This window comes from Oncorhynchus tshawytscha, linkage group LG09 (genome assembly GCF_018296145.1).
Source record: "Oncorhynchus tshawytscha isolate Ot180627B linkage group LG09, Otsh_v2.0, whole genome shotgun sequence".
NCBI classification, from domain to species: Eukaryota; Metazoa; Chordata; class Actinopteri; order Salmoniformes; family Salmonidae; genus Oncorhynchus; species Oncorhynchus tshawytscha.
In genome coordinates this window covers 71756880-71766800 of record NC_056437.1, presented here as the reverse complement: position 1 = coordinate 71766800, position 9921 = coordinate 71756880, and the positions used below count along the sequence as shown (strand labels likewise).

Sequence of the window (9921 nt, the reverse complement as noted above, 5' to 3'; positions counted from 1 at the left end):
GTGCCGTGCAGGAGCAAATGATTACGGTTACGCGCGCACAAGAATGTATGGTCCGCTTGCTGAAATACTTTGCTTGTAACCGGCTAAGAAATAGGCCTAGTTTATTTATACAGGGTTTATAGACATGCACAAGATTTAACCTGTAAAAAATACATTTTGTAATAATAAAAAAAACTTTCTAATCAGAGATATGTGGTTTATATCTGAGACTTTATTATGTGACATCAGCCAGGCTAACCACTTGGAGTCTGATTAAACTATAGAAATGAACTTCGTTGTAACCAGACTCTCATCGAACCCACGGGCCCTTCAGAGGTGATAAATAATTAGGGTTATAGTTTATTGTTAGCCTACCTTTTTGACGTTATTGACCAATATGTCTTCAGTACTAGGCCTCACTTGTAAGACCGATTAATACGCTATATACAACCTATTAGCATCAGATAGGTATAGTATTATTATCATAACATTCATGTGTTTGGTCAAATGTTTGATAACTCTAGAATGCATCCGTTTTTTGTTTTACCATTAATATAGGCCATTAATAAAAAATGCAACATTTAACAGATCTTCAAAAACCCGCTAGATGGCGTGCCCGTCCATCAGATCTCGGAAGCCTACATCTTTTGGAGGACTGAAAGGTAAGCTTTTAATTAAAAAAAGAACAATCATTAGCTAAATGGAGGGGAGCATGTCAGTAAATATAGTCGCAACATTATGGCTAGGGTTACACACTCCCGGAATCAATTATGAAATCAAATACATGCAAGCCATAGGTTCAATGGTTGAAGACTCCGTCAAACCCTTGCCTTCAGTTATCAAGTAGGGGTGCTGAGGGTGCTGCAGCACCTCCTGATAATTCTTAATAAAATATATATATTAATAGTTTTATTTAGTAGTTAACTGGGCCTTTAACAGTCCTCTATTAGTGGACGTTATATCGTCTGCAGCACCAGCGAGGGCAAAAAGATGAGTCCCCACCCTGTTGGAGGAAAAATGTACAGCACTCCCAGGCCCAAATTACTTCCTGCGGCTACACCTAAAGTCCATTGAGACAAGAAAGATAGTGTAATGAACAGTCAGATAGCCCTCTGTAGCTCAGTTGGTAGAGCAGAGATCATCAACCGATTTTTACTTGAGGGGATGGTCAGGTGACCGGAACATAATTACAAATCATTTGTAGACTGCAAATTGACCGCAAGAAGCCCAAACAGATATAATATTGGGCTAAAACAGAATTTCAAACCTTGCTTACATTTGTATATGATCACATATATCTCTCTATAATGTGTGGGAATACTTTGAAACAGATTTCCTCAATTAAAACCACTTGGATCTGATTTGCTCCTGTTTTTACAGTCTTTTATGTCCCCCAAAAAATAAATACAAATAAAACATTTATTATTTTTTTGTTTTTCAGAGGGGGGTGGCAAATAAAACACTGGCCTGCGGGCTGCCAGTTGGGGAACCCTGTGGTAGAGCATGGTTCTTGCAATGCCAGGATAGTAGGTTCGATTCCCGGGACCACCCTTACGTGAAATGTACAGTATGCACGCATGACTGTTACTTGCATTGGGTAAAACCATCTTGCATATATTTATAAATTATAACCCTGCTACGACCCCACTGAAAGGGTCTGGTCCCTTGATCTCACAGAATAGGCACTGAGGATTAGAGACACATAGCTCTTTGTGATCAATCTCTACGGGTTGCTTTTGTTTGTCGTCGCTCTGCTAATGCTGCTGTGCTACTCCTAGCTCGAGTGTGTAATGACAGTATCCTGTGCACCAGATAGCAGTGATGGAGATAATAATAGGCTAGCTACCCTTATGTCTGTTTCCTGCAATAAAGTAAGGTGCTCTTTGCAGAGACTATGGCTGGTTAGAGTGTTCACTCCGCTGTTCCTATCAGAATAATGTGTTATGGTGGAGTGGCAGCTAGTGCAGGAGTGTGCAGGCAAGCAAACCCTACAATTCCAGCATATCATATGTAGTTTGAGTTTGAATAACCCTGGCACAAAAGGAAAAAGAATCAATGAAAACACGTTCTGGTACACTAGTTCAAGAAAAGCACCTTGTGTTTTCAGCGGGAATGTAACATAGTTGTGTGTAACAGAAGCAGGGTGATTCCATGCCAGCAGGAGCGGAATATATTTTGGATATCAGATTGTTCTGGCAATTCTCACAAAAAAACTTCATTGGGGGAAATTATGTTTGAAATGCTTTTTACATTCGTATCACAATTTGTTTTGAAAATGATGATGAAAGTGGCCATTTTAGGCACCTTTTAGACCTACAGTATGCATGCCTCCAGTAAGACCCTATGCTCTGTGAACCGTACATGATACAGACAACATCTTGGTGTTATTATACTCCTTATAATATCCTCTATGTCAAAATAAAAAAAAACATTAAAAAAAAATATTTATATTAATATTTTTCATGTTGAATAAATTCATGTGAACATTTTTATTTCAGAATATAGACATACTCCATATTTTACTGCACACTATAAGGAGTATAATGACACCGAGATGTTGTCTGTGTTCTGTACGGTTCACAGATTATAGGGTCTTCCAGGAGGCATGTTTACTGTAGGTCTAAAAGGGGCCTAAAATGGCCACTTTCATCATGATTTTCTAAACATGGTTTGTGATAAAAAATGAAGTTCCTATGTGAGAATTACCAAAACAATCTCAGATACCCAGAATATTTTCCGCTGGTGTGGAATCGCCCAGCAGATTGATGGCCGGGTGTAATTGTCACCTGATGGTAATAGGGAATATAAATGGTTCACTCCACAATACACACATCCATCTCAGGCCACAGCCCATTACCTCACATTACCTCACATTAAGGGCATTCTACACTGTACACTCAAACAGTAACATATAGGTTCCTCTCGGCACCCAGAACTCATGTGCTGTTGGCCATTTACTCGATTTCAAAATGAGAGTCATGAGAGACTACATACAGGTGTACCCTCCCTGTACAGTTCCGCTAACCGTAAAGTAAGTTTCCCCTTTATTACCCCATGTTCAGTATTACTCTGAGCAGGCTTTGAGATGGGCCACCTCTCACCTCAGAGTGCGTAGTGTTAATAGAATCCTCAGCCAGAGAGCTGTGTAGCAGTAGTCAGTCAGCAGCTGCTGTGTGAACATAACAGCAGATCCAATCTCCTGTTTACAGTCAGAGGGGGAGAGAAGAAAAAAGAGAGCGAGAATTGAAAGATCGTTGCAACATTGTATATGAACATAATGTCTTTATTCTTTTGGAACTTTTCTGAGTGTAATGATTACTGTTCATGTTTTATCTATTTCACTTGCTTTAGCAATGTTTCCCACTCCAATAAAGCCTCTTGAATTGAAAGAGAGCCTGGCTCTGACTGTTGTGTAATTGCTAATGTCAGGCTGAAGGAGAGTGTGACCATAGAGGAAGTTGAGAGTAGTGCAACTTATCTCTCTGTTGTAGCTAACCCTGTTGGAGACTAGAGAATGCAGTAGAAATGGGCTTTTGATCGATCTCTCTCTCTCTCTCATTGCTTTTTACTGTTGACTGGTTGTACTGTACTATTTAAACAATTAAAAACAAAAACTTTCTCCCCAATTGGTAGTTACAGTCTTGTCCCCAATGGACTCGGGAGAGGCAAATATCGAGAGCCATGCGTCCTTCGAAACACAACCCTGCCAAGCCACACGGCATCTTGACACACCGCTCGCTTAACCCAGAAGAACCAATGTGTCAGAGGAAACACTGTCCAGCTGGCAACCGAAGTCAATTTACTAGCTTTGAGCTTACTAGAGTTCAATTGGATATGGAAATCCAGGCCAGCAACTCCTCCCCTAACAACACTGGCCCAATTGTGCACCTTCTCATGGGTCTCCCGGTCACAGCTAGCTGTGACACAGCCTGGGATTGAACCTGGGTCTGTAGTGATGCCTCAAGCACTACAATGTTTCAGACAACTGTGCCACTCAGGAGGCTCTAGTGCACTAGTTTTGACCAGGGTCCTTAAGCCCTGTGATCTCTCTTTTCTCTCTGCATCACACAATTCAGACCCACATCAGGGCACAGGACTGGGCTCAGTGTGAAATGGATGCTGGGCGCTGTTTGTTAGATCGCCTCAGTGTGGTTTGCCTCCATCACACACTATTTAGACATTTTGATATTGATTAGTTACAGTTATTTTGAGTTAGACTTCCTTTAGTTCTTAGAAAAGCAGCCATTGCTGCTAAATCCTGACAGATAAGCTTTTTTGGGTCCGATACCGATTATTTTGGGGGGGCAAAACTTACCGATACCGATATATCTGCTAGTATACTGTTTTACAGCAGGGAAATTAAAGTGTCATATTTCCACACTGAATTTTCATAAATTGTCCTCCAAAAGAAAAATGATCCAATAATTATGCTTCAAATGTTGTTTTCGTACATTGTGACAATAATGATACATCATGAGAATGACCTCAAGTGTTCAGATTAACATGAGATTCCCTTTTTCCATCCTATTTATTGAGTAATGGTTATCGGTGCAGATAATATTGGTGAACTGATATATCGGTTGGGCTCTATTTGCTGCTGAGAATATCTCCATTGTCCTTTTCCCGGCATCTGTAGTCCTCGGCGTCTGCCTGCATTGGGACACAAAACCTGTGTATGGGTGGGGGAATTGAAGAGGGGGGTAGCTGTGGTACCACAAAAGCACTCTAATAATTAATCAATTGCAGTTTTCAAAGATAATCACAAATGGTGGGCAGCATTCATCACTGACAATTTATCACAGTAGTGTCAACGTGCATGTCTTGGTTTTTTAGTGACCATTATCGTAGAGATACACCTTCTGGTCTGTCAACTGGTATGATGGTGTGGTGGGGAGCTGTGAGACTAATGATATCATCCCATCTGTTGGTTTATTGAACAGCGGTTGGAACCGGTTCAGGGAACAGAACCGAAAACCGGAAAATAACACAATTCTTCAAGAAACAGAAACGGAACCTGGAACGAAAGTGATCCATACTGTTCGAAAACAGAACCGTTATTTTAAAAGCATGGGAACTGGTTAATAATATTCCAGGTATTGTTTTTCTAGTCCTACAACAAAACACCTATGCAAAGCACTCACTCTGTCACTCAGAAACGTATTTCAGTGTCTGCCTGCAAGCTGGGTATCTTAACCTTTCCTGTACATGTTTAGGCTACCTGCCCCTCCCCCCTCCAAAGCATAGGCTGCTGTACTGATGTTACAAGCTTGATTCAGAAGATAGGGAGAGAGATTTTTTAATTAGCTACAGTTGAAGTCGGAAGTTTACATACACTTAAGTTGGAGTCATTAAAACTTGTTTTTCAACCAACAAATTTCTTGTTAACAAACTATAGTTTTGGCAAGTCGGTTATGACAAGAACATCCCAACCGTGAAGCGCGGGAGTGGCAGCATCATGTTGTGGGGGTGCTTTACTGCAGGAGGGACTGGTGCACTTCACAAAATAGATGACATTATGAGGTAGGAAAATTATGTGGATATATTGACGCAACATCTCAAGACATCAGTCAGGAAGTTAAAGCTTGGTCACAAATGGGTCTTACAAATGGACAATGACCCAAGCATACTTCCAAAGTTGTGGCAAAATGGCGTAAGGACAACAAAGTCAAGGTATTGGAGTGGCCATCACAAAGCCCTGACCTCAATTCTATAGACAATTTGTGGGCAGAACTGAAAAAGCGCATGCAAGCGAGGAGGCCTACAAACCTGACTCAGTTACACCAGCTCTGTCAGGAGGAATGGGCCAAAATCCACCCAAGTTATTGTGGGAAGCTTGTGGAAGGCTACCCGAAACATTTGACCAAGTTAAACAATTTAAAGGCAATTCTGCCAAATACTAATTGAGTGTATATAAACTTCTGACCCACTGGGAATGTGATGAAAGAAATAAAATCTGAAATAAATCATTCTCTCTACTATTATTTCACATTCTTAAAATAAAGCGGTGATCCTAACTGACCTAAGACAGGGAATGTTTGCTAGGATTAAATGTCAGGAATTGTGAAAAACTGAGTTTAAATGTATTTGGCTATGGTGTATGTAAACTTGAGACTTCAACTGTATATAAGAATGGATTCACTTTTTCAATGATAGTTAAGGATACTATAGGCCTATAAATCACATTGGATTTATTAACTACAAAAAGGTAAGAAGGATTTTTAATTCTGGTGCCACTGCACACACAGGCATGTTAGCTAGCTAGCTCAAACGACATTCAAAGTTCCTTCATAGAAGCCGCTCCTTCTCGGTATAATTCTGTGGAACTAATTCATATAATGCATGTCATAAGATGCCCAGCACTTCAAGCCTCCTCCTCAACCCTCTCTCGCTCTCTCCCCACCCGCAGAATTTCAGTCGCATCTTGCGCCATAGGCTACACTTGTCTGTCCATGACGCATGTTAACAACTAACTTGCCTGCTCTAGCCGCACTGATTGGTGGACTAAATGAATGAGCTAAATGTAAAAAAACGGTTGATTTCAAAGGTTAAAAAAGTATCAGAAACTAATGATATGAACCAGTACTTTTTTGGGGTTCGATCCGATTCAGAAATTTATTTTGCTGGTCGGAACAGTGGAACGAAACATATATATTTAAAAAAAATGATGTTCAGAACAAAACGACTGGGAAATAATTTAGGTTCCAACCCCTGTTATGTGATTGATGAGGATGCTGAGTTACTATACTGTAGATCCTCCTTATCTAGGGTTGTGATTGAAGTGTTCCTAAATGTGTATGTGCAGAAGAGCGTATCTCATCTGTACATTTTGAAAGATCAAATCAAATCAAATTTATTTATATAGCCCTTCGTACATCAGCTGATATCTCAAAGTGCTGTACAGAAACCCAGCCTAAAACCCCAAACAGCAAGCAATGCAGGTGTAGAAGCACGGTGGCTAGGAAAAACTCCCTAGAAAGGCCAAAACCTAGGAAGAAACCTAGAGAGGAACCAGGCTATGTGGGGTGGCCAGTCCTCTTCTGGCTGTGCCGGGTGGAGATTATAACAGAACATGGCCAAGATGTTCAAATGTTCATAAATGACCAGCATAGTCGTATAATAATAAGGCAGAACAGTTGAAACTGGAGCAGCAGCACGGCCAGGTGGACTGGGGACAGCAAGGAGTCATCATGTCAGGTAGTCCTGGGGCATGGTCCGAGGGCTCAGGTCCTCCGAGAGAGAGAGAGAGAGAGAGAGAGAGAGAGAGAGAGAGAGAGAGAGAGAGAGAGAGAGAGAGAGAGAGAGAGAGAGAGAGAGAGAGAGAGAGAGAGAGAGAGAGAGAGAGAGAATTAGAGAACGCACACTTAGATTCACACAGGACACCGAATAGGACAGGAGAGGTACTCCAGATATAACAAACTGACCCTAGCCCCCGACACATTAACTACTGCAGCATAAATACTGGAGGCTGAGACAGGAGGGGTCAGGAGACACTGTGGCCCCATCCGAGGACACCCCCAGACAGGGCCAAACAGGAAGGATATAACCCCACCCACTTTGCCAAAGCACAGCCCCCACACCACTAGAGGGATATCTTCAACCACCAACTTACCATCCTGAGACAAGGCTGAGTATAGCCCACAAAGAACTCCGCCATGGCACAACCCAAGGGGGGGGTTCTAATTTTTTGGTTCTAGTCAGAATTCGAGCAGCCGTATTTAGTACTAACTGAAGTTTATTTAGTGCTTTATCCGGGTAGCCGGAAAGTAGAGCATTGCAGTAGTCTAACCTAGAAGTGACAAAAGCAAAAGTTCTATGGTGTCATCCTTTAACTTCAGAGATGATCTGTTATGTGTTTTAATAATCCAAGCAGTTAAACGAGAGACTGTTGAAGGATTGATCCATCAATACAATATTGGGATCAATACTGATCAATATAATTGCCTCACCATGGTGGATCAGTGTTATTGGTATCTGTGAAATATGCTGATCTTGTGTGTGTTCTGCATATTGCCATCAAATTAGGTATTTTTTACAATTATAAAATATATCCATCCATACCTGTGCCTTGAGAGGGTTCCCGTACTAGAGTAGTTTGTCTTCCCTGCCTTTTCTATTGGTACTTTCTTGTCTGAGAAAACGGAGAAACCATGACAACGCCATCTGAGCCCCCTGCCCATAACAAGCACCTAATGGTCCATGAGAATGCTGCCCATTGGAATCTGTTGTTCCGTTGACATGGCAATGGACCGGAGAGGGAGTCTTGTCTTGATGTAAGGTACTATGACTATGTGGGACTGTGGGTGAAAGGACTTGTGAAGAGCAGGAATGATGAAAGGAAGGAAATCCATATGATGGTGATGATGATTACTGAGCTGATGTGAAGAATAAGGCCTTACTCTCCTCTCGTTGTTACTCTGCTACTCCCAGGGGTCAAGAGCTGGGGTCACAGTTAATGAGGTTCTGGATCTTGCTTTATGGAGACGCATCATAATTCAAATATGTGTTTGAGAGACAGAAGAAAAAGAGCGACAGCGCATCATTTTTCCTTTGATGATGGTTTGGTCTGTTTATCTCCCTCAAGTTGTGTTTGCATCATTATGTGTCTCTCTGGCCTGTCAAATCTATAGAAAACCCATTTTCTGTGAAACACGACCCTCAAAGTCACTGGACTTTGGTTCTCAGAACTGTGTTCTCCGTTCTGCTAGAATTAAAAGAGAAAAAGAGAGAATTTAGTGTGAACTTTCCTAGCTGTTTCCCTCTGGCTTTTTCAATTCCCACAGCTCCTCCTGGCTTACATGGCTCTAGGTTCCATAAGCGGCTGAGTGAGAATTGCAGGGCAAGCTTTCCCCGACACTGAGACAGAGCCGATGGGGATGAGTAGAGGACACTGTAGCGTCCTTAATTCAGCATGCTTTTAGTCAGAGAGCTTTTCTTTGTTGTTCTTTGTCTCTCTACTCTGTAAATACAGGACTGTTGAGAATCAGCTTCTTGGCAGAGAGTATTTACAAAATCAAGTACAAATACATTGTATACTGCTCAGTTGAGACTTTATTAAAAAAACCATAGTGTTTAGAGTTTAGAAAAGTTTTATGGCACTCCACAATATAACAACAATTGACAATATATCTCTTAGATGAAAAAACAACAACATTGGAGACTACCCGGGAAGAGTCTTGAGGAACTATAAACATCCATGAGACAGTATCATAAGCTTTTTTTGTCAGCTGTATTCAAACCTGCACAGGAATGGCTAGTCCATTGGATGTCTAGTCCATTGGATGTCTAGTCCATTGGATGTCTAGTCCATTGGATGTCTAGTCCATTGGATGTCTAGTCCATTGGATGTCTAGTCCATTGGATGTCTAGTCCATTGGATGTCTAGTCCATTGGATGTCTAGTCCATTGGCTTAACCACTCAGCCAGGACAACCTGATAGTCTTGACACAGAAACAGTGCCCTGATGCTTATTGACTTTTCAGAAGCAGCATGAAGGGGTCACAATGCAGGGTCTCGGTGTGTGTGTCTGTTATTGTTAGGATTCAGCAGTTCCTATTCAGAATGACTGATGGAAAGGTGTGTTTTGTGTGACTGTATCAGAGTGCCAGTTTGTATGTGACCACCACGCAGCTTCCTTTGTTTGCTATTGTTTGCTCAGCAGAGCAGTGCGTGGCCCATGCTACAGTATGAAGCTGAGTGGCTCTCTGTCCTCTGGTGCTGTTGACACACACATGCACACACAATAACCGATACTCAATGAGAGAAAGGAGGTGGTTCCCCAGTCTGATCACATGGCCCTGGCAGTAATCACATGGCCCTGGCCTAAAACCAACAATACAATGATAACACCTCTGTTTGCACTTTATTGCAACAGGGGGTATAGCTCAGTGGTAGAGCAATTGACTGCAGATCAATAGGTCCCTGGTTCAAATCCGGGTGCCCCCT

At 41.8% G+C, this 9921-nt stretch overlaps 1 non-coding gene across 1 annotated transcript; it reads left to right on the top strand.

Annotated features, from left to right (window-relative positions):
• The first annotated feature begins 9849 nt into the window (after positions 1–9849).
• Positions 9850–9921, top strand: trnac-gca. The gene has a single exon. It is a non-coding gene; the product is annotated as a tRNA-Cys (tRNA).